Raw genomic sequence first — 24,753 nt, 5'->3', positions numbered from 1 at the left:
GATACCCGTAGCGTACCTTTATAGCCACCCAGTTACGTTGTGACGTTTGGTACACCCAAAGCATTCCTACGGTATCCGGGAGTTGCACAATCTCATAGTCTAAGGAAATGATACTTGACATTATAAAAGCTTTAGCATACGAACTACACGATCTTTGTGCTAGGCTTAGGATTGGGTCTTGTCCATCACATCATTCTCCTAATGATGTGATCCCGTTATCAACCACATCCAATGTCCATGGTCAGGAAACCGTAAACATCTATCGATCAACGAGCTAGTCAATTAGAGGCTTACTAGGGACATGGTGTTGTCTATGTATCCACACATGTATCTGAGTTTCCTATCAATACAATTATAGCATGGATAATAAACGATTATCATGAACAAGGAAATATAATAATAATAACTAATTTATTATTGCCTCTAGGGCATATTTCCAACAGTCTCCCACTTGCACTAGAGTCAATAATCTAGTTCACATCGCCATGTGATTAACACTAATAGGTCACATCGCCATGTGACCAACATCCAAAGAGTTTACTAGTGTCACTAAACTAGTTCACATCACCATGTGATTAAGACTCAATGAGTTCTGGGGTTTGATCATGTTTTGCTTGTGAGAGAGGTTTTAGTCAACGGGTCTGCAACATTCAGATCCGTATGTATTTCTCAAATCTCTAGGTCATATTGTAAATGTTGTTTCCACGCTCCATTTGGAGCTATTCCAAATGGTCGCTCCACTATACGTATCCGGTTTGCTACTCAGAGTCATTCCTATAGGTGTTAAAGCTTGCATTGACGTAACCCTTTACGCCGAACTCTTTATCACCTCCATAATTGAGAAACATGTCCTTATTTACTCCAAGGACAATTTTGACCGTTGTCCAATGATCCTCATTCATGGATCATTCTTGTACCCCTTGACTGACTCATGGGGAGGCACATTTCTGGTGCGGTGCACAGCATAGCATACTATAGAGCCTACGTCTGAAGCATAGGGGACGACCTTCATCCTTTCTCTATCTTCTGCCGGGGTCGAGCTTTAACTCTTCACTTCATACCTTACTACTCAGGCAAGAACTCCTTCTTTGACTGATCCATCTTGAACACCTTCAAGATCATGTCAAGGTATGTGCTCATTTGAAAGTACCATTGATCGTTTTTTGATCTATCCTCATAGATCTTGATGCTCAATGTTCAAGCAGCTTAATCCAGGTTCTCTATTGAAAAACACCTTTCAAACAACCCTATATGCTTTCCAGAAATTCTACATCATTTCCGATCAACAATATGTCGACAACATATACTCATCAGAAATGCTATAGTGCTCCCACTCACTTCTTTGGAAATACAAGTTTCTCATAAACTTTGTATAAACCCAAAATCTTTGACCATCTCATTAAAGCGTACATTCCAACTCCGAGATGCTTACTCCAGTCCTTAGAAGGATTGGTGGAGCTTTGCATACTTGTTAGTGTCTTTCAGGATTGACAAAACCTTCTGGTTGTATCACATACAACCTTTCCTCAATGATATCGTCGAGGAAACAATGTTTTGACATCCTATCTGCAATATTTCGTAAATCATGCAGTAATTGCTAACATAATTCCAACAGACTCTTAGCATCGCTACGAGTGAGAAAGTCTCATCATAGTCAACTCCTTGAACTTGTCGGAAAACATCTTAACGACAAGTCGAGCTTTCTTAATGGTAATACTTACCATCATTGTCTGTCTTTCTTTTAAAATCCATCTGTACCCAACAGCCTTACGACCATCAAGTAGTTCTTCCAAAGTCTACACTTTGTTTTCTTACATGGATCCTCTTCTCGGATTTTATGGCTTCAAGCCATTTGTCGGAATCCGGGCCCACCATCGCTTCTCCATAGCTCGTAGGTTCATTGTTGTCTAGCAACATGACCTTCAAGACAGGGTCACCGTACTACTCTGAAGCAGTACCTGTCCTTGTCGTCCTACGAGGTTTGGTAGTGACTTGATCCGAAGCATTATGATCACTATCATCAACTTCCACTTCAATTGGTGTAGGTGTCACAGGAACAACTTCCTGTGCCCTGCTACGCACTAGTTGAAGTGATGGTTCAACAACCTCATCAAGTCTCCACCATCCTCCCACTCAATTCTTTCGAGAGAAACTTTTCCTCGAGAAAGGACCCGTTTCTAGAAACAATCCTTTTGCTTCCGGATCTGAAATAGGAGGTATACCCAACGGTTTTTGGGTGTCCTATGAAGATGCATTTTATCCGCTTTGGGTTCGAGCTTATCAACCTGAAACTTTTTCACATAAGCGTCGCAGCCCCAAACTTTTAAGAAACGACAACTTAGGTTTCTCCAAACCATAGTTCAAACGGTGTCGTCTCAACGGAATTATGTGGTGCCCTATTAAAGTGAGTGTGGTTGTCTCTAATGCCTAACCCATGAACAATAGTGGTAATTCGATAAGAGACATCATGGTACTCACCATATCCAATAGGGTGCAACTATGATGTTCGGACACACCATCACACTATGGTGTTCCACGCGGTATTAATTGTGAAACAATTTCCACAATGTCTTAATTGCGTGCCAAAGCTCGTAACTCAGATACTCATCTCTATGATCATATCATAGACATTTTATCCTCTTGTCACGATGATCTTCAACTTCACTTTGAAATTACTTGAACCATTCAATAATTCAGACTTCTGTTTCATCAAGTAAATATACTCAGTATCTACTTAACTCATCCGTGAAGTAAGAACATAACGATATTCACTACATGCCTCAGCACTCATTGGACTGCACACATCAAAATGTGTTACTTCCAAAAAGTTGCTATCTTGTTCCATCTTACTGAAAACGAGGCTTTTCAGTCATCTTGCCCATGTGGTATGATTTGCATATCTCAAGTGATTCAAAATCAAGTGAGTCCAAACGATCCATCTGCATGGAGTTTCTTCATGCGTATACACCAATAGACATGGTTCTCATGTCTCAAACTTTTCAAAATGAGTGAGTCCAAAGATCCATCAACATGGAGCTTCTTCATGCATTTTACACCAATATGACTTATATGGCAGTGCCACAAGTAAGTGGTACTATCATTACTACCTTATATCTTTTGGCATGAAAATGTGTATCACTACGATCGAGATTTCAATAAACCATTCATTTTAGGTGTAAGACCATTGAAGGTATTATTCAAATAAACAGAGTAACCATTATTCTCCTTAAATGAATAACCGTACTGCGATAGACATAATCCAATCATGTCTATGCTCAACGCAAACACCAAATCTCGATGATAGAGGGAGCATGCAATGCTTGATCACATCAACCTTGGAAACACTTCCAACACATATCGTTAGCTCACCTTTAGCTAGTCTCCGTTTATTCTGTAGCCTTTTATGTCGAGTTACTAACGCTTAGCAACCGAACCGGTATCTAATACCCTGGTGCTACTAGGAGTACTAGTAAAGTACACATTAACATAATGTATATCCAATATACTTCTGTTGACCTTGCCTGCCTTCTTATCTACCAAGTATCTAGGGTGGTTCTGCTCCAGTGTTTGTTCCCTCATTACAGAAGCACTTAGTCTCGGGTTTGGGTTCAACCCTGGGTTTCTTCACTAGAGCAACAGCTGATTTGCCGTTTCATGAAGTATCCCTTCTTGCCCTTGCCCTACTTGAAACTAGTGGTTTCATTAACCATCAACAATTGATGCTCCTTCTTGATTTCTACTTTCGCGGCGTCGAACATCGCGAATAGATCAAGGATCATCATATCTATCCCTGTTAAGTTATAGTTCATCACGAAGCTCTAGTAGCTTGGTGGCAATGTCTTCGGAGAAACATCACTATCTCATCTGGAAGATTAACTCCCACTCGATTCAAGTGATTGCCGTACCCAGACAATCTGAGTACAAGCTCAACGATTGAGATCTTCTCCCTCAGCTTGTAGGCCAGAAAACTCGTCGGAGGTCTCATACCTCTTGATGGGGGCACGAGCCTGAAATCCCAATTTCAGCTCTTGGAACATCTCATACGTTCTGCGACATTTCAAAAATGTCTTTGGTGCCTCAATTCTAAACCATTTAACATTACCGAACTATCATGTAGTCACCAAAACGTGTATGTCAGATGTTCGCAACATCCACAGACCATGTTCGAGGTCCAGCACACCGAGCGGTGCATTAAGGACATAAGCCTTCTACTGTCCGCATAATTGTTACTGTCAACTTTCAACTATATTTTCTCTAGGAACATATCTAAAAACGTAGAACTAAAGCGCGAGCTATGACATAATTTGCAAAGGGCTTTTGACTATGTTCAGGATAATTAAGTTCATCTAATGAACTCCCACTCAGATAGACATCCCTCTAGTCATCTAAGTGATTACATGATCCGAATCAACTAGGCCGTGTCTGATCATCACGTGAGACGGACTAGTCATCATCGGTGAACATCTTCATTTTGATCGTATCTACTATACGACTCATGCTCGACCTTTTGGTCTCTTGTGTTCTGAGGCCATGTCTGTACATGCTAGGCTCTTCAAGTTAACCTAAGTGTTTCACGTGTGTAAATCTGGCTTACACCTGTTGTATGTGAACGTTAGAATCTATCACACCCGATCATCACATGGTGCTTCGAAACGATGAACTTTCGCAACGGTGCACAGTTAAGGGGAACACTTTCTTGAAATTTCAATGATCATCTTATTTACTACCGTCGTTCTAAGCAAATAAGATGCATAAACATGATAAACATCACATGCAATCAAATAGTGACATGATATGGCCAATATCATTTTGCTCCTTTTGATCTCCATCTTCGGGGCTCCATGATCATCATCATCACCGGCATGACACCATGATCTCCATCATCATGATCTCCATCATCGTGTCTTCATGAAGTTGGCTCGCCAACTAATACTTCTACTACTATGGCTAACGGTTAGCAATAAAGTAAAGTAATTACATGGCGTTGTTCAATGACACGCAGGTCATACAATAAATTAAGACAACGCCTATGGCTCCTGCCGGTTGTCATACTCATCGACATGCAAGTCGTGATTCCTATTACAAGAACATGATCAATCTCATACATCACATATCATTCATCACATTCTTCTTGGCCATATCACATCACATAGCATACCCTGCAAAAACAAGTTAGACGTCCTCTAATTGTTGTTTGCATGTTTTACGTGGCTGCTATGGGTTTCTAGCAAGAACGTTTCTTACCTACGTAAAAGCCACAACGTGATATGCCAATTGCTATTTACCCTTCATAAGGACCCTTTTCATCGAATCCGATCCGACTAAAGTGGGAGAGACTGGCACCGGCTAGCCACCTTATGCAACAAGTGCATGTCAATTGGTGGAACCTGTCTCACGTAAGTGTACGTGTAAGGTCGGTCCGGGCCGCTTCATCCCACAATACCGTCGAAACAAGATTGGACTAGTAACGGTAAGCATATTGAACAAAATCAACGCCCACAACTACTTTGTGTTCTACTCGTGCAAAGAATCTACGCAATAGTCCTAGCTCATGATGCCACTGTTGGGGAACATAGCAGAAATTTAAAATTTTCCTACGAGTCACCAAGATCTATCTATGGAGAGACTAGCAATGAGAGAGAGGGGAGTGCATCTACATACCCTTGTAGATCGCTAAGCGGAAGCGTTCAAGAGAACGGGGTTGAAGGAGTCGTACTCGTCGTGATCCAAATCACCGGAGATCCTAGTGCCGAACGGACGGCACCTCCGCGTTCAACACACGTACAGCCCGGTGACGTCTCCCATGCCTTGATCCAGCAAGGAGAGAGGGAGAGGTTGGGGAAGACTCCATCCAGCAGCAGCACAACGGCGTGGTGGTGGTGGAGGATCATGGCAATCCCGCAGGGCTTCGCCAAGCACCGCGGGAGAGGACGAGAAAGAGAGGTAGGGCTGCGCCAACAGGAGAAGAACTTCGTGTGTTGGGATGCCCCTTTGCCTCCACTATATATAGGGGGAGAGGGAGGGCTGCGCCCCACCTAGGGTTCCCTCCCAAGGGGTGGCGGCAGCCCCAATCCCCATCTAGGGTGCAGCCAAGGGGGGAGAGGGGGGAAACTTGCCCCCAAGTAAGGTGGAAGCACCCCCTCCCCAAACCCTAGGCGCCTTGGGCCCTTGTGGGGGGGGGGGGCGCACCAGCCAACCTGGGGCTGGTCCCCTCCCACACTTGGCCCATCCTGCCCTTTGGGGCCGGTGGCCCCACTTGGTGGACCCCCGGGACCCTCCCGGTGGTCCCGGTACGTTACCGATAGCACCCGAAACTTTTCCGGTGACCAAAACAGGACTTCCCATATATAAATCTTTACCTCCGGACCATTCCGGAACTCCTCGTGACGTCCGGGATCTCATCCGGGACTCCGAACAACATTCGGTAACCACGTATATCTATTCCCTATAACCCTAGCGTCATCGAACCTTAAGTGTGTAGACCCTACGGGTTCGGGAACCATGCAGACATGACCGAGACGTTCTCCGGTCAATAACCAACAGCGGGATCTGGATACCCATGTTGGCTCCCACATGTTCCACGATGATCTCATCGGATGAACCACGATGTCGAGGATTCGATCAATCCCGTATACAATTCCCTTTGTCTAGCGGTATTGTACTTGCCCGAGATTCGATCGTCGGTATGCCGATACCTTGTTCAATCTCGTTACCGGCAAGTCTCTTTACTCGTTCCGTAACACATCATCCCGTGATCAACCCCTTGGTCACATTGTGCACATTATGATGATGTCCTACCGAGTGGGCCCAGAGATACCTCTCCGTCAACCGGAGTGACAAATCCCAGTCTCGATTCGTGCCAACCCAACAGACACTTTCGGAGATACCCGTAGTGCACCTTTATAGCCACCCAGTTACGTTGTGACGTTTGGTACACCCAAAGCATTCCTACGGTATCCGGGAGTTGCACAATCTCATGGTCTAAGGAAATGATACTTGACATTAGAAAAGCTTTAGCATACGAACTACACGATCTTTGTGCTAGGCTTAGGATTGGGTCTTGTCCATCACATCATTCTCCTAATGATGTGATCCCGTTATCAACGACATCCAATGTCCATGGTCAGGAAACCGTAACCATCTATTGATCAACGAGCTAGTCAATTAGAGGCTTACTAGGGACATGGTGTTGTCTATGTATCCACACATGTATCTGAGTTTCCTATCAATACAATTATAGCATGGATAATAAACGATTATCATGAACAAGGAAATATAATAATAATAACTAATTTATTATTGCCTCTAGGGCATATTTCCAACAGTCTCCCACTTGCACTAGAGTCAATAATCTAGTTCACATCGCCATGTGATTAACACTAATAGGTCACATCGCCATGTGACCAACATCCAAGAGTTTACTAGTGTCACTAAACTAGTTCACATCACCATGTGATTAAGACTCAATGAGTTCTGGGGTTTGATCATGTTTTGCTTGTGAGAGAGGTTTTAGTCAACGGGTCTGCAACATTCAGATCCGTATGTATTTCTCAAATCTCTAGGTCATATTGTAAATGTTGTTTCCACGCTCCATTTGGAGCTATTCCAAATGGTCGCTCCACTATACGTATCCGGTTTGCTACTCAGAGTCATTCCTATAGGTGTTAAAGCTTGCATTGACGTAACCCTTTACGCCGAACTCTTTATCACCTCCATAATTGAGAAACATGTCCTTATTTACTCCAAGGACAATTTTGACCGTTGTCCAATGATCCTCATTCATGGATCATTCTTGTACCCCTTGACTGACTCATGGGAGGCACATTTCTGGTGCGGTGCACAGCATAGCATACTATAGAGCCTACGTCTGAAGCATAGGGGACGACCTTCATCCTTTCTCTATCTTCTGCCGGGGTCGAGCTTTAACTCTTCACTTCATACCTTACTACTCAGGCAAGAACTCCTTCTTTGACTGATCCATCTTGAACACCTTCAAGATCATGTCAAGGTATGTGCTCATTTGAAAGTACCATTGATCGTTTTTTGATCTATCCTCATAGATCTTGATGCTCAATGTTCAAGCAGCTTAATCCAGGTTCTCTATTGAAAAACACCTTTCAAACAACCCTATATGCTTTCCAGAAATTCTACATCATTTCCGATCAACAATATGTCGACAACATATACTCATCAGAAATGCTATAGTGCTCCCACTCACTTCTTTGGAAATACAAGTTTCTCATAAACTTTGTATAAACCCAAAATCTTTGACCATCTCATTAAAGCATACATTCCAACTCCGAGATGCTTACTCCAGTCCTTAGAAGGATTGGTGGAGCTTTGCATACTTGTTAGTGTCTTTCAGGATTGACAAAACCTTCTGGTTGTATCACATACAACCTTTCCTCAATGATATCGTCGAGGAAACAATGTTTTGACATCCTATCTGCAATATTTCGTAAATCATGCAGTAATTGCTAACATAATTCCAACAAACTCTTAGCATCGCTACGAGTGAGAAAGTCTCATCATAGTCAACTCCTTGAACTTGTCGGAAAACATCTTAATGACAAGTTGAGCTTTCTTAATGGTAATACTTACCATCATTGTCTGTCTTTCTTTTAAAATCCATCTGTACCCAACAGCCTTACGACCATCAAGTAGTTCTTCCAAAGTCTACACTTTGTTTTCTTACATGGATCCTCTTCTCGGATTTTATGGTTTCAAGCCATTTGTCGGAATCTGGGCCCATCATCGCTTCTCCATAGCTCGTAGGTTCATTGTTGTCTAGCAACATGACCTTCAAGACAGGGTCACCGTACTACTCTGAAGCAGTACCTATCCTTGTCGTCCTACGAGGTTTGGTAGTGACTTGATCCAAAGCATTATGATCACTATCATCAGCTTCCACTACAATTGGTGTAGGTGCCACAGGAACAACTTCCTGTGCCCTGCTACGCACTAGTTGAAGTGATGGTTCAACAACCTCATCAAGTCTCCACCATCCTCCCGCTCAATTCTTTCGAGAGAAACTTTTCCTCGAGAAAGGACCCGTTTCTAGAAACAATCCTTTTGCTTCCGGATCTGAAATAGGAGGTATACCCAACTGTTTTTGGGTGTCCTATGAAGATGCATTTTATCCGCTTTGGGTCCGAGCTTATCAACCTGAAAGTTTTTCACATAAGCGTCACAACCCCAAACTTTTAAGAAACGACAACTTAGGTTTCTCGAAACCGTAGTTCAAACGGTGTCGTCTCAACGGAATTACGTGGTGCCCTATTAAAGTGAGTGCGGTTGTCTCTAGTGACACGATCTCATGGTCTAAGGAAAAGATACTTGATATTGGAAAAGCTCTAGCAAATGAACTACACGCTCTTGTGCTATGCTTAGGATTGGGTCTTGTCCATCACATCATTCTCCTAATGATGTGATCCCGTTATTAATGACATCCAATATCCATAGTCAGGAAACCATGACTATCTATTGATCAACGAGCTAGTCAACTAGAGGCTTACTAGGGACATGTTGTGGTCTATGTATTCACACATGTATTACGATTTCCGGATAACATAATTATAGCATGAATAACAGACAATTATCATGAGCAAGGAAATATAATAATAATCATTTTATTATTGTCTCTAGGGCATATTTCCAACACCGAGCCCGGTGGACGGCCGGATGAATCCATGCCCGCAAATCGTCGGCGGCGCAGGGAGGATGAACCCGTCCCTGCATGCGGTGATGCGCCCTTGCCGGGGCTACGGGAGATGCTCCTGGACCACTCCATCGCTTGACGCAGCCATCGGCGGCCAACAAAGCCAAATCCGGCGGCCACGCGATGAAGGTCCGCAGATTCGCAAATCCGGCGGCCCGCCGGCGCAAGGGAGGGGCAGAGGGGAGGCCTCGTGCGTGCGGCGGCCTTTCGGCGAGCTCCTGCCAGCTGCTTTCACCAAAATCTTGGGCGGCGGGGTGGCGGTGGCGCGAGGGGGAGAGGAGAGGTGGTTGGTGGGGAAAGCATGGGCTGAAATGTCCCCCCCCACCAACCGCTTCCGCTTATATGCAGGGCACCGCAGCGGCGAGGGGGGAAACCCACGAATACGCGGGTTGGGGCCGAGATTTTGCCGCGCCCCCCAAATTTGTTTGCGGCCGGGGCGGGATGCGGGGTCTGATCGGGCAGGTTTTTCCGCCCCGACCCGCATTTTGGCGGTTATTTTCTGGGTCGGGGCGGGATGCGGGGTCTGCTAGAATTACTCTAACTGGTTGCACCTTGTATTCATAGGATCCTGCATATCCACATGCTATTGTGAGCCCCAGATATATAGGGATCTAGTGTATAGCTAGAAAAAAATAATACCGGCTCTGTTGCCTTTTTGGTAAAATATGTGACGTTTAAGATTTACACTCTATAGCCATCATCTGTTCAGATATGTTTTTTGTTTGTTTGTGATGTTTCATGCCACATAGTGACGCTATTTTGACCTTATCAATTTAGAAAATTTTAGACAAAATATATTTAGGAATTTTTTGCTGTACAACTATTAGGTCGCCATGTATATATGGGCGAATGTATATTAACATTGTCTTCCCGTAGTAACCAGACAACCATCAACTTGACATCGTACTTGTCTCGATTAGGGATGTCAAATGGGTCCCGTTTAATCTAGCAGTTCAATATTTTTTTTGGGAAAATGAACTATGGAGCTAGCTAAAGCTAACTAAACGGGACTTGCGGACACTGCTTATTTGCCATTTACATCCTAGTCTCGATGTGGCGGTCACATCCGTGCCATTACTAAGATCAAAAAACACATCTGTGCCACCACTCTTATTCCAGTTTATGCCGCATTTTCAAGCAGAATCCGAGTAGAATAACCTTCCAAACATTTAAGTATGCATATATACTATATCGGTTGGCGTGTCCAGCTAACATATGTTGTTATAGTGAGGTATATTTGCAATAAAGCTTGGTGCATGATGATAAGCCCTTAAAATTGAAGATGGATGATTACAACTGTCGCGGTCACTGATTCGTTCCCAATCTGTGTCGATTATAGTGGGCAATCAGAATCCACTGCCAAATTAATCTGGTAGGAGAGATTCGGTACTAATGTTACGGCTTACGATTTGCAACGCATGGAACATCCGACACAACTTGTCATTCTGAAGGAAGTATGATATTGATGCCAAGGAAAACACGCAGTTTCATGGAAGGGAATCGTTTAGAAACGGCGCACCGGCCGAACCGTTCCGCCGGTTCGCACGCCACGCTGGCAAACACGCCCGCGCATCCCCTTCTCCTTCCTTACACGCCTCAATCTCCTACCTCCAGCCTACGTGCGCGCACCTCCCCTCCCCCGAGCTGCGACTGGGCCTCCACGAACTTCATCGCCGGCGGCGAGGCGCTCCCTCGCCGGCCACCATGGCTGCCTGCTGCCATGGCCAGATCCATCCCCAACGTACAACTTTCTAGGGCGCGCATCCCCTCCCCTCCTCCTCCTCCCGGGCAGCGACTGGGCCACCACAAGCTCCATCGCCGGCGGCCAGGGCGCTCCCTTGCCGCGCGCCATAACTGCCTGCCCGCCATGCCCGGATCCACCCGCGTATAGAAGTGTTGCTACCGTCACCTAAAAAAGCTTCAACGGCCATTCAAAAAAGCTTCAACCATAGACATAGAAAGCTTCAATGGCACTGCACAACAAGGGGAAGCTGCAACCATAGTTGATTTTTGCTACTACCGGCGAAGCTTTTTGCTACATCCATCAGGCGAAGCTCGGACCTCGCGACGACGAACAACGATGTTTTGCTGCAACCGTAGCAGGATTTTGCTACAACTAGCATCGTTTTTTGCTACAACCGGCATAATGTTTTTGCTACATCCATCATGACCGAGCTGCGACCCGCGACGACGACGACGGCTTTTTTGTTACAACTGTCATAGGTATTTGCTACGTCCGGCAACGGGCTTTGTTACATCCGTTCATTTTTTCAGAATGCAAATGTTTTGCTACAACCCGTTTTTTTTGTTGCAACCATGTCTCCATTTTGCTACGACCAACAACGAAAAATGCTACAACGGTCAATTATATTTGCTGGAACCAGTCAATCGTCAGCGAGGCGGAGCTGCATCCATGGCGTGCGCAGGCGGGATCCATCCATGGCGAGCGCGGACGGAGAAGCTGCATCCATGGCGAGCGCGGCCAGCGGAGCTGCATCCATGGCGAGCGCGGCCAGAGGAGCTACATCCATGGCGAGCGCGGATCTCCGACGAGCGCGGGCGGCGGAGCTGCATCCATGGCGACCGCTGTTCTTGGGCAAACGCAAAAGGCCGGCGAGGGCGCCCACCGGCGATGAGGAAACGCCGCGGTGGTGCTTCAAGCTCGGCCGTTCTCTCGCGCGGTATGGCGTGGTCTCGGCGGCGCTCGGGGGAGAGGAGACAACGTGAGGAAGAAGGGAGCCTGGGCGAATCGTTTTCTTACCTAGATCTGACGGCCTCCCGCGATTTGATCTGACGGCCCGCGCGCGACCGGCCGAAACGTTGGGCCGGTGCGCCGGCGCAGATCACTGCCCTTCATGGAATCTGCTGCCGACCTGAAATATATAGTGAACTTTGTGACACAACATGTACAAAGTTCTTTTATAGGCTGGGATCGGGTAATTAATTATTACCTACTCGTGTTGCATACCTGGACGACAACCACGGGCATAGTTAACTAATTATTAACCTTTAGAAATCAAGGCGGCGGTCTGGAGTCTTTGAGTTCTCCTCTATTTGCTAAGTATTGAGCTTCCCCGACAGTGAGCTACTAAGCCGTCGGTGATACATGACGTTTTCCGTGGCTTTGCTTTGGAAAGAAAAAAGGCGTCTATGGACAATCACTATTAGGTCCAAGAAACAACATTGCTTTCTTCCTATAGTTGCTATTAGGTCCAATACCGGCTCTGTTGAAAATATGTGACGCCTATAGTTTTTTTGGGGAAAGCGAGCTAGGTTGATTCACCTATAGTTACCTAGTACTTATTAGGTCCAAGAAAAATGCTTACACGCTTTCAGATCATTTCAAGCTGAACAGACATGCTCCAGGTATATCACATTTATTATTTGCTGATGATAGCCTCCTATTTTTTAAAGGTTCTCTTGAGCAAGCTTTGGCCATTAAACATATCTTGACGACTTATGAGGAGGGAACGGGGCAATTATTAAGCCCGGATAAATGTTCCATTTTATTTGGTAAAAGGTGTAGTATGGAAGATCAGGTGGCTATATTGGTGGTTCTCAAAATCACCTCTGATGGCTGAGGACAAATATTTTGGTTTAACTGTGCCAGAAGGACGTATGAAGGCGGGAAAATTTCAGTCTACACAAGATAAAGCGCTTAAGTGGGTTTCTGACTGGATAGAAAAATACGCCTCTAGTGGGGTAAACAAAATCCAGATTAAAGCAGTCATACAGTCTCTCCCGGTCTATGCAATGGGCATTTTTAAATTTCCTGCATCTCTTTGTGAAGAGTTATCGCAGATCATTAGAAATTTGTGACACCCCAAAATTTTAACCTTATTTTATTAATTAAAATTTTGCCTAGAGACTAAAACTTTTATTTTCTGTATTTCCTTCTGATTTCAGAACCACTCTTTTCTTTATTATTATGGAGTTTTACCCCAAGTGAAATCTTTTCAATCACTCTTGGACTTATTTTTCCCTCTCAAATAAAACAATTCTTTTATCAGTGGGATTATTTGCATAATTATTTTCCCTGATGCCTTATTTCTGTAAAAATGATTTTTCTAAGCTTCAAGGCCTCTTTTACACTGCAACCCTTTGATAAATTCATTTAAAAATTCCACCAAAATTTGGAGAGGTCATGTGATGTTTTTAAAACACCTTTATGCAAAAATATATTTCATTTCTTGGATATTTTGAGTTCTACACCAAGTTTTCAAATCTGGTCCAGAGGACAGTTTTGCACTACAACCTATTTAAATGTTTCTTTAAAACTTCTACCAAAATTTTGGGATGTCAGTGGTAGCATGCCATCCAACTTTATGCAAAAACCTAGTGATGTTCTTTAGAAAAATTGAGTGTATCAATCTCTTTTTCATTCTGGTCCAGCCTTGTGTTTTCTACTACAACCCTATTTATTTTTGCTCTAGTGACCTTGTGCTTCCTCCTGCTTCTATTCAACCCTGCCAAACCCTTAAGTCCAAGAGGATGGACTCATTGGAGCAATTCTAGTTCCTGCAATCATGCCTTGTTCCTTCTGTCCAAATCTGAAAATTTGCAAAACTTGCACTAGCAAGTTTCTTCTTTTGGCAAACTAACCTCACCACCTTCTCTTGCATCTAAAGAGACCCCACTCTGGAAGTTTTGACCACCCCAAGTACTTCCTAGGTGCCCCTGGCATTTTGTCGAACACCCTGTGTGCATGAACAGATCTGGCATGGTTGAAGGTTTTGTGTTGTGAACTTTTCCCTTGCCCCAAACCAAGTTGTCCAGTAGCCTTCTGCATGTCTCTAATCTAATCCTGTGGATTTGCAGTTGCTCTCTAGCAACCTTAGTCGCCCTAGCATTTTGTCGAGCACGTCCTGAGCGTGCTCTGGGCGCGAGCAGAGCGCGCGTTTTGCACGTGCCGCGCCCAAGCCGCCACGTCGCACCCCTGGTTTTGCCCACACCACAGAGACGCGCCACGCACTCCCCCTCTCACCGCATCACGCCAAGCAGCCTTGGTGCCCTACAGCACCGCCGTCAGAGCCCTTGGCGGCACGCCGGTGTCCGCAGCGCGTCTCTGCCAGGTCGGTGCCGCCCAAGCCTCTCCCGCTCGCCACCTTCCCCTGGAATAGCTCAGCCTCATCCTCTCGCGTGTCCTCTAGCTCTCGTCGCCGCCACGACGCCCTGCTGCTACAGAGAGGCGGTTCGCCGGTGAACTTATCCACGGCCGACGCAAACCGACCTCGTTGCACTATAAGAAGAGGCCCCGAGCACGTCCCGTTCCATAGGCAGCCTCAGAACACTCCCCTAGTTCTCCCGTGGCAGCCAATCGACCCGGGGAGGTCTTCTTCCCCATCTCCGGCAACCGCAGCCGCCGCCACTGTCCCGGCCATTCTGGTGCCACCAGAGCCCCCCCCTCTCCACTCTCTTCACCAGGAGCTTCCTCTCCCCCTCGTGAATCCATCCCCCTGCTCGATTTTGACCAGACTCACTGCGGTAGAAAAATCACTTTGCCCGACGACCACCGTCCGCTGCAAAGCTCGCCGCTGGCACCTCCGTCCACCCCAAAGACAGTATCGACCACCGGAGTGACCGTCTCGATCCCCTGAACCCGCGGATGGCCTCCGTTTCCCGAACGGTGCCGCCATTCGCCGGCGAGCATCGCCGGAGCTCCGGCTCTGTTCGGTCGGAGGAGGCGACGCGCGCGTGGACTGGTCAAACCTGACCAGTGGGCCAGGCGGGTCCACTGTCAGTGACCCAGTGCCGATCCACGCAGGCATAAGTGGAAACGTATTTTTAGAATACGCCTTCGACGTGGTCAGTTCGAATCGTTTTCTTTTTATTCTGTTTTATTTAAAAAAACAGATTTTGACCAGAGCTTTGACTGCCTATAACTTTTTAATTATAACTCCAAATGAATTGATTCCTTCTCCTACCTCTCTCAAATTTAATCTAGTTTATTTAAAGATTTATTTGAAAAAATTTCAAAACAACTTTTTTGTGTTGTTTTGAAATTGTGTGTTAATTTAGATTTATTTAAAATAGGACTTTGGAGAGAGAGAAGAAAACTTTCAAAAGTTTTGGAGTGCACCCTGCCTTTCCATACATTGAAGGCAAGCATTCTGAACCTTGGCATAATATTTTGCATGCATTGTTTGAGACGATCATGACACCACCTCAATACGTAGAACTCGTTATTTTATGTGGTGATGTGATCATTTGCATGAATGCTTATTGGGAATTTCCTTGCTGTTGGAAATGGACATGATTGTGATGATGATCATCCTCGTATGCCTTTCATGCCTACCGGAAGGAAAACGGGAAAGTCTCTGTCTTGGGTAGACCCGAGCTTGTCCCTAGTTCCTCGTCGAGACGAGTGTGTCCGGCATGGCATGAGGGGTATGATGAGTGGTGAATCTGTCTGTTGGATGAAATAAATTCGTTATGCTAATCATGCAGGGAATACTTAAACCTCCTGAGTCGACCATAGATCGAGTCTTGTTCCAGTAACCCCCATACTTGTTTCGTACTACCACTTGTCTCTATAACAAGTAGGGTACGGTTCAGTAAGTCGTCAACCCCTTTCTAGCACACACCGTACAGAGAGGCCATGGTGGAAGATACCGGTGGTAGCTGGTAGGCAGGCCACCTGGTCCGGGGGCATGGGTGTTTCCGGTTGGGACCGAGAGGGGGGCACCCCTTAGAGCGCGCGATATAAATTTGATCCCATGCTATGCGAGGTTGTAGCCTCCCCACTTAGAGTTTTGCTTGACAGGCGTCGTGGGTGATTCCAGACACCGGTAAGTTAAGCTGGTGTGTGCAAGTTAGGTGTGTTTTCAACTAAAAGGCCGTAGACAGAATTAGTCCTGATGGACTAAAGGAATCCGTTACTCGTGGGTAAAGAGTACACCCTCTACAGAGATTAAACCTATTCGAATAGCCGTGTCCATGGTTAAGGATTACAGTCTGGGATGGGTCAAGTGTCGGTCTTAGTGTCGGTCTTCGGAGGAGAAACTATTAAACCAGAACATGGATCGTGACTTGTGACGTATTATGATTATGATTATTATTATTATGGACTAACCCCTCGATATTATTTGAAGTATTGAGTATCCCTGGGACGGTTTTACCTCCTGGATATTCACTATGATTATTTACTTTATAAGCCCTTTATGTGGTGTCGCTCAGACGCCCGACTGTGGCATGCTGTTATTTATTTTCTTTATGATCCCTTTATGTTGTGTCGTTCAGACACCCGACTGTGGCATGTTGTTATTTTTTTATTTATAAGCCATTTATGTGGTGTCGCTCAGACGCCCGACTGTGGCATGTTGTTATTTATTTTCTTTATAAGCCCTTTATGTGGTGTCGCTCAGACGCCTAACTGAGGCATTTCTCTTTGTTTACTAACCTTTCGAGGCGTCGCTTCAGACACCCGATCGGTGCATTTTATAATTAATACGTTATTGCATATTCATAAATAGCCTGCTTGCATGCATCAGAGTTTTCATTATCTTTTGTGACTGACGTCGTGAGCATATAATATTTCAGAACATCACTGTTATATTGTACCCGTGTTCATAATGTTTGCGAGTACATTCAAAGTACTCACTGGCTTGTCCCTGGCTATTGTCTTGGCCAGATTTCTTGCGCGGAGAGGAGCGACCGTGATGACAGCCCCGGAACCTAAGCAACGGTGATAGAAGTCTCGCGAAGATAGGAGTTAACCTGGTTAGCTGTTCCTGTGGGAAATGGAGTCCCATAGACGCTGATGCTCCACAAACCGCTTCCGCCATCAACCACTAGAAACCATTTGTTGTGCTCACAGACCAGAATGGTCTTGTACTACATATTTTGTGTTTTTCTTGGAATTTCTGTATCCAGTTGGTGCCTCATCAGCTAACAGTAATCCTGGGGCTGGTGAGCACAAAGGCCATTTTCTGGGAAATTAACACCCAGAAAACCGGTCGCCACAAAATTTTTGGTGGGGTGATGAGGAAAATAGAAAGAAAACTCATTGGCTAGCATGGGATAAGATGACAAGACCCAAAGGTGAAGGAGGTATGGGTTTTCGAGATCTAAGATTATTTAATCAAGCACTTCTAGCAAAACAAGCCTGGCGATTGTTGGTTTTTCCGGACTCATTATATGCAAAGATGATGAAAGCAAAGTACTATCCTCATGGGCACCTGCTGGACACTGTATTACCTCAAGTGACATCGACTACTTCGCAAGGTATTATGCATGGTCTTGAACTGCTGAAAAAAATATCATTTGGAGAGTTGTCGATGGCACGAGTATAAATATCTGGAGGGGTAATTGGCTGCTTAGAGATTGGGGTCTTCAAATTTCTGCAAAAAAGAATAGAACCAGACTTGGATGTGTGTCTGAGCTATTCATGAGGGTCTCTAAAAGATGGGATGAGAACCTGATTAGGCATTTGTTTTATTCTTATGATGCCGAGGAAATTTTAAAGTTACATATTCTGACTGTAGGTGAGGGAGATTTTATTGTTTGGCACTATGAGAAAAATGGAATGTTCTCGGTTAAAAGTGCGTACAGGCTGGCGCTGAATTTGAAGAACAATAATAGTGAGAGGGGAAGCTCTAGTGATGCTGTGAATGGAGGAAGGAGGCTTTGGAACATTATTTGGAAGGCTAATGTCCCTCACAAAATCAGAATTTTTGCTTGGCGTGTTGTTACTAATAGTTTGGCGGTTCAAGTTAACAGGGTTAAACACCATCAAACTACCTTTGGCTTATGTTCGATTTGTGGCGTCGAAGATGAATGTGTGTTTCATGCTCTGGTGAGATGTCCCAAGGCGCGGGCGCTCCGTATGGCGGTAAGGAAGTTATGAAACTTACCAGATGATGAGATATTCAATTTTTCGGAGCCAGATTGGCTACTTATTTTATTGGAGCAGTTAACATCGCCGGTGCGTGAGCAAGTTACATTCATGTTTTGGAGGGCATGGCACCTGATGAATGACTTGATCTTTGGTAAGGGAAAGGAAACTATCTCTACCTCTATGAGTTTTATTCAAAACTATTGGGGGCCCTTCTCGTCCTGTCATATCAATAGGAAGATGGAGGTTACCAACAAAGGTAAGGAAAGGGTCGATGGATTTTATGATACAATTGAAGTGAAAGAAAAAGTTGTCAATTGGCAGCCTCCCGATCCGGAGTCCATTAAGATTAATGTTGATGCAAGCTTTGTGGAGGCCATTAGCTCTGCGAGTGTGGGTGTGGTTGCCAGGAACCATTTGGGAGAAGTGATCATTTCTTCATGGATTATATTGGGATTTGCAATAGCGTGGATGAAGCAGAACTTAGAGCGGCCCTCATAGGGCTTTACATCGGTATTACTCTACACAAGCCCATCATCTTAGAAACTGATTGTTCTTTTGTGGCTTCCTTTCTAGGAAACGATTATTTGGACAGGTCTTCCCTAGTTGATCTGAAGATAGAAGCATTGTGCATTTCCAGGTTGATGACAAGTTTCAAGATATCCAAGATTAACATAAGGGCCAATAGTGTGGCGCATGAGATTGCTAAATTCAGTTTTGTTAATAGGTCTGATGGTGTGTTCCGCCCTGCGTGGCTGAAATTGTAATAGACGATTGTATGAATATTTTTAATTAATTAATATATGGGAGGGATTTAAAAAAATAAAGTTGCCAGTCGATCATCTACTTTTCAAGGGTATCTGTGCTTGATCTAGCTACAAGGGAACACATTTAGTAGATGATACTCCCTCCAACCTAATATAGGTGGCATATCTTTTACTCCCTCCGTAACTACTTTAGTGATCTAAACGTTCTTATATTTCTTTACAAAAGGAGTAATTTTTTTTGTCCCGCATTAGGTGGGGCTAGTCGTATAAATGATAGACCGTTTTTCTTGATGTGTGTCACTTCCACTATGAAATAAGTTTTCTTTGACAAAATGTTACAAAGCATAATCCTTGGGGTATGTGATATTTAAGAGAGCGTCATTAACCCATGTTTGAGAGAAAGCTTCATGTGTACCATGTCTAAATTGTTCCATAAAATATGATATATCTTAGTCACTGCGTCAATTAATGCACTTATTAAATTATTTAGCATCCATATAAAATAGTGATCCCGCACTAAGATAGAAATAGTAAGACATGCTTACTAAAAAATGATAGAAATAGTACAATGGCATCACTCACACTACTAGGAAAAGGGCTATAGATAGGATTGATACTAATGGCGCATCAGGTAAGCAGTGCGCCACTACTATATACTAATGGCGCACCGGTTGTTGATGCGCCATTAGTGTGGAAGACACTAATGGCGCACCGTACACTCGGTACGCCACTAGTACTAATTTTATTTTCATTTTTCCATACATACTAATGGCGCATCGTGTCGAAGTGCGCCATTACTAGTTCTAACTAGTAATGGCGCACCTGGCAGGCAGTGCGCCATTAGTATATATTTATTTTTTACTTTTTTGCAAAACTACTAATGGCGCACCGTGTCACAGTGCGCCATTACAAGTTTAAACTACTAATGGCGCACTTTTCCACGATGCGCCATTAGTATTTTTTTTTTACTTTTCTGCAAAACTACTAATGGCGCACCACCTGGAGGTGCGCCATTAGTAACCTGGGTTACTAATGGCGCATTTGCTGGTGGTGCGCCATTAGTAACCTGGGACCCCAACAAAATATTTTGGACAGCCACATACCTACCCACTCACTTTCCCTACTTCATTCCCTCCACCTCCTTCTCCAAGCTTTCGGCTGCCTCCTCCTCCTCACCTCATTTCCATCATAGATTCATCAAAATTAAGTGGTGAAATTACCTTTTTTGATAGGTAACTAAGGGGAAAGCTATCTTAATGATGTAGATCTACTTTTTTTCTCCCTAGCTCGCTCCAACAACGTGCACATGCACTTTTTGTGGCCTAGCTAGATCTATGTATGTTTGTGGTGTTGCATGTGTTTGTGGTGTTGCATATATGTTTGTGTTTGCAGGTACCGGTATTTGAAATGCGATAGTTGCCAATATTTTGCCGGAATGTTGATTCATTTCCGTTTCGGCGAGAATTTTGGCACTATGCATTCTTTTTGGTCCTATTTTTAGGGAAGGTCATGCCAAATTTTTTCTTGGTTCTAAAATATCGTTTTGCTCTACCCCGCAGGCCATCATGGTCCGCACGATGACCGAAGGCATCGTGAATAGGTTTTTGAGCTCCGCGAAGGCCGAGATGCTTCAAAAGAACGAGACGGAGATAAGATGTCCGTGTCGAAGATGCAAGCTGAAGAGCCTTATTGCGGACCCGAATTCCGGGCAGGTGCAGGACCACCTGCTCTTGCGTGGTTTTATGGATGGCTATCAGTGGCAAGGTGATGAAGATGACTATGAAGTCGTCCATGGGGGGCGGGCAAGAAATGAGGAAGGGCAACAAGACAAGTACCACCGCGGCGAGGGCGGGCAAGAAGACGAAGAATCTCCAGGACATGATCACGGCGGTGATGTTGTACACAGTCATCATGTAGAAGATGTCGTACATGATGATGACAAAGATCAAGACGAAGGGCATGATCATGAAGATGAAGATTCTGGAGCAGACGACGATGGAGGCTGGGTGCAGGACCCTCCTATTCAAGAGCTGCTTCTCAAGCAGACGGATAACGCAAGAGCTGCCGCCCGAGAGAAAGCCAAGCTGGATCAACTGGAGATAGACGCGGTTACTCCATTGTATGAAGGATGCAGGCCCGAGGATACCCGCCTGAAAGTAACGCTCATGGCTCTGGAGATGAAGGTAAAACACAAAATGACCGACGCATGCTTCGACGAGAACATGTCATTCTGGCACGAACGTCTTCCCAAGGGGAACAAGTGCCCGACCAGTTTCTAGGAGGCGAAGAAAATCGTGTGTCCTCTGGATTTACCGCACGTGAAATACCATGTGTGTATGAACAATTGCATGATTTATCGGGACGAGCACGCGGAGTCTACCATATGTCCGGTGTGCGGCGTCACTCGATACAAGAAGAGGAAGAAAGCTCCTCGAAAATCGGTGTGGTACTTTCCGATCACTCCTCGTCTGCAGCGGTATTTCGCGGACCCTAAGGTAGCAAAGCTCCTACGTTGGCACGCGGATAGGGAGGAGAAGAAGCGGGAAGATGACAGAAATGATCCGGAGATAAATAAAAAAGACAAGATGTTGAGTCACCCTAAGGATGCGAACCAGTGGCAAGCGTTGAACTTCGAATACCCAGAATTTGGGAAGGATCCAAGGAACATCATGCTGGGTGCGAGCACCGATGGAGTCAATCCGTTTGGCAGCCAGAGAAGCACACATAGCACCTGGCCTGTGTTTGTGTGGATGTACAACCTTCCCCCCTGGTTGTGCATGAAGAGGAAGTACATTCACATGAGTATGCTAATTGAAGGGTCGAAACAACCAGGGAACGACATCAATCTGTATCTGGGGCTGCTGAAGGAGGAGCTAGACACGCTGTGGAAAACGCCAGCCAATACGTGGGACGCCGCAGAGAAAGAATATTTCCCTATGAGAGCCGCACTGCTCACGACGGTGCACGACTATCTCGGTTACGGATATCTCGCGGGGCAGGTAGTCCACGGATTTTCTGGATGCGTAAGGTGCATGGATGACACAACGTATCGCCAGCTAGATAGAGATCCCGGGTCTTTGAAAACCGTGTTCATGGGACATCGAAGGTGGCTTCGCGACGATGACCCGTGGAGGAAACTCAAGGATCTATTCGATGGTGAAACCGAACCCCGAAAACGCCCGTGTACAAGGAGCGGCAAGGAAATAGACGAGCTGTTGAAAAATTGGAAAGGCTGCCCACTGCCGGGAAAGAAGCAAAAGGCGCCAGAGCCGGGAAAAAAGCGAAAGGCGCCAGAGCCGCTGCTGAAGGTATGGAAAACGAGGTCTGTTTTCTGGGACTTGTTGTACTGGAAGATCCACCGTGTGCCTCACAGCCTTGATGTCATGCATATCACGAAGAACGTGTGCGAGAGTCTGCTTGGTAACCTGCTCAACATGCCAGAGAGGACCAAAGATGGGCCGAAAGCAAGGGCAGACTTGAAATCAATGGGCATCAGGCAGGAGCTTCACGCTAATGATGATGATGATGATGATGATGATGAGGCGAAGCAGGACATAGAAAGTCATCGCAAAGGCAAAAAGGCCAAGAAGACCGGAAATGACTACCCTCCCGCGTGCTTCACTCTAAGTCAGGAGGAGATCGAGCAGTTTTTCACCTGCCTCCTAGGAGTAAAACTTCCTTACGATTACGCCGGGAAGATAAGCAGATACCTAGACCCAGCGAAGCAGAAGTTCAGCGGGATGAAGTCTCACGACTGTCACGTGCTGATGATGCAGATACTTCCAGTTGCAATCCGTGGGATTATGGACCTGCACGTCCGTGAAATGCTATTTGGCCTATGCAACTTTTTCGACGTCATCTCTCGGAAGTCCATTGGCGTGAGGAAACTCAGAAGGCTACAGGAAGAGATCGTGGTGATACTATGCGAGCTTGAGATGTACTTCCCGCCCGCATTCTTCGACGTTATGGTGCATCTGCTGGTCCATATCATGGAGGATATCATCCAACTCGGGCCGATGTTCCTGCATAGCATGATGCCGTTCAAAAGGATGAATGGTGTCATCAAAGGATACGTTCGAAACATGTCACGTCCAGAGGGAAGTATAGCCAGGGGCTTTCTGACCGAAGAGTGCATCTCCTACTGCACGAATTATCTAGGCATAGAGAACCCCGTTGGTCTGCCCGTCAACAGGCACCTCGGCAGGCTCGCTGGATGGGGTCACCGTGAGGGTCGCCGCGAAATGCATGTCGACTTCGAGGGTCGACTCGCCGACTTTGAAAGAGCAAACCTAGTCGCGCTACAACACATAAACGTGGTCGATCCTTGGGTGGTAGAGCACAAAACCTTTATTGAGAAGACGTACAATGACCGAGGCCAACAGAGGACGAACGGAGATATAATCAAAGAGCACAACTCATGTTTCACGTGTGGGTTCAAGCAGAAGCTTCTGTCATACCCTTTACATGAGGAGTCTTCTGCGGAAGAACAGCTCATATTTGCCTTGTCACAGGGCGCCGAGCACAACCTGATGACCTATGAGGCGTACGATATTAACGGCTACACATTCTACACCGAGAACAAGGACATGAAGAGCGATGGTTATCAGAACTCCGGGGTAACGATGGAATCCTACACCGGCAACGACAAGGACAGATACTACGGAAGTATCGAGGAGATCTGGGAGCTGAGCTACGCTAGAGAGAAGGTCCCAATGTTCCGTGTCAGATGGGCCAAGAGCGTCCTAAAAGAAGACCGGTATTTCACCACCATGGTTATACCCGAAGCCAAATATAAGACCGCGGGCGCAAACGTCACCGCGAAAAATGAGCCATGGGTACTGGCTTCCCAAGTGGACCAATGCTTCTTCATTACCGACCCGTCAAAGCCCAGTCGTGTTGTCGTGAGGAGAGGCAAAAGGAAGATCATCGGAATGGATGGAGTAGCCAATGAGCAAGACTTCGACAAGTATGGCGACCCGAAGATCAAACATGACGACGACGATGAAGTAGCAGCACACACCACAATAAGAAGCAGGACCACCCTACCTAAAGGACGTCCATTTCACAGAAGAACTCCATTTGCGAAAAAGAAGGGCAAAAAGATTGTGAACAGATAGCTAGCTAAGATCGATTGTATTTAAATCGTAGTCTTCATTTCTCGATTGTATTTCATGGGCACTTTTTGATATCATGAATATTTTTAAATTTCATGGGCACTTTTTGAATTCATGAGGACACTTGATCTCGATCCCCCTCTATCTTGATCTCGATTCCCCCTCCATCTCGATCTCGATCCCACCCGCACCCTCCCCCGCTAGCTCCACCGCCGCCGACGACCCACCGCAACCCTCCCCCGCTCCACCGCCGCCGACAAGCACCCGGCCCCCCGCACCCTCCCCCGCTCCACCGCCGCCAACGGGCACCCCCCGCACCCT

The sequence above is a fragment of the Triticum aestivum genome, chromosome 1B (genome assembly GCF_018294505.1).
Source record: "Triticum aestivum cultivar Chinese Spring chromosome 1B, IWGSC CS RefSeq v2.1, whole genome shotgun sequence".
NCBI lineage: Eukaryota > Viridiplantae > Streptophyta > Magnoliopsida > Poales > Poaceae > Triticum > Triticum aestivum.
Note: the sequence above shows the minus strand (reverse complement) of the source record.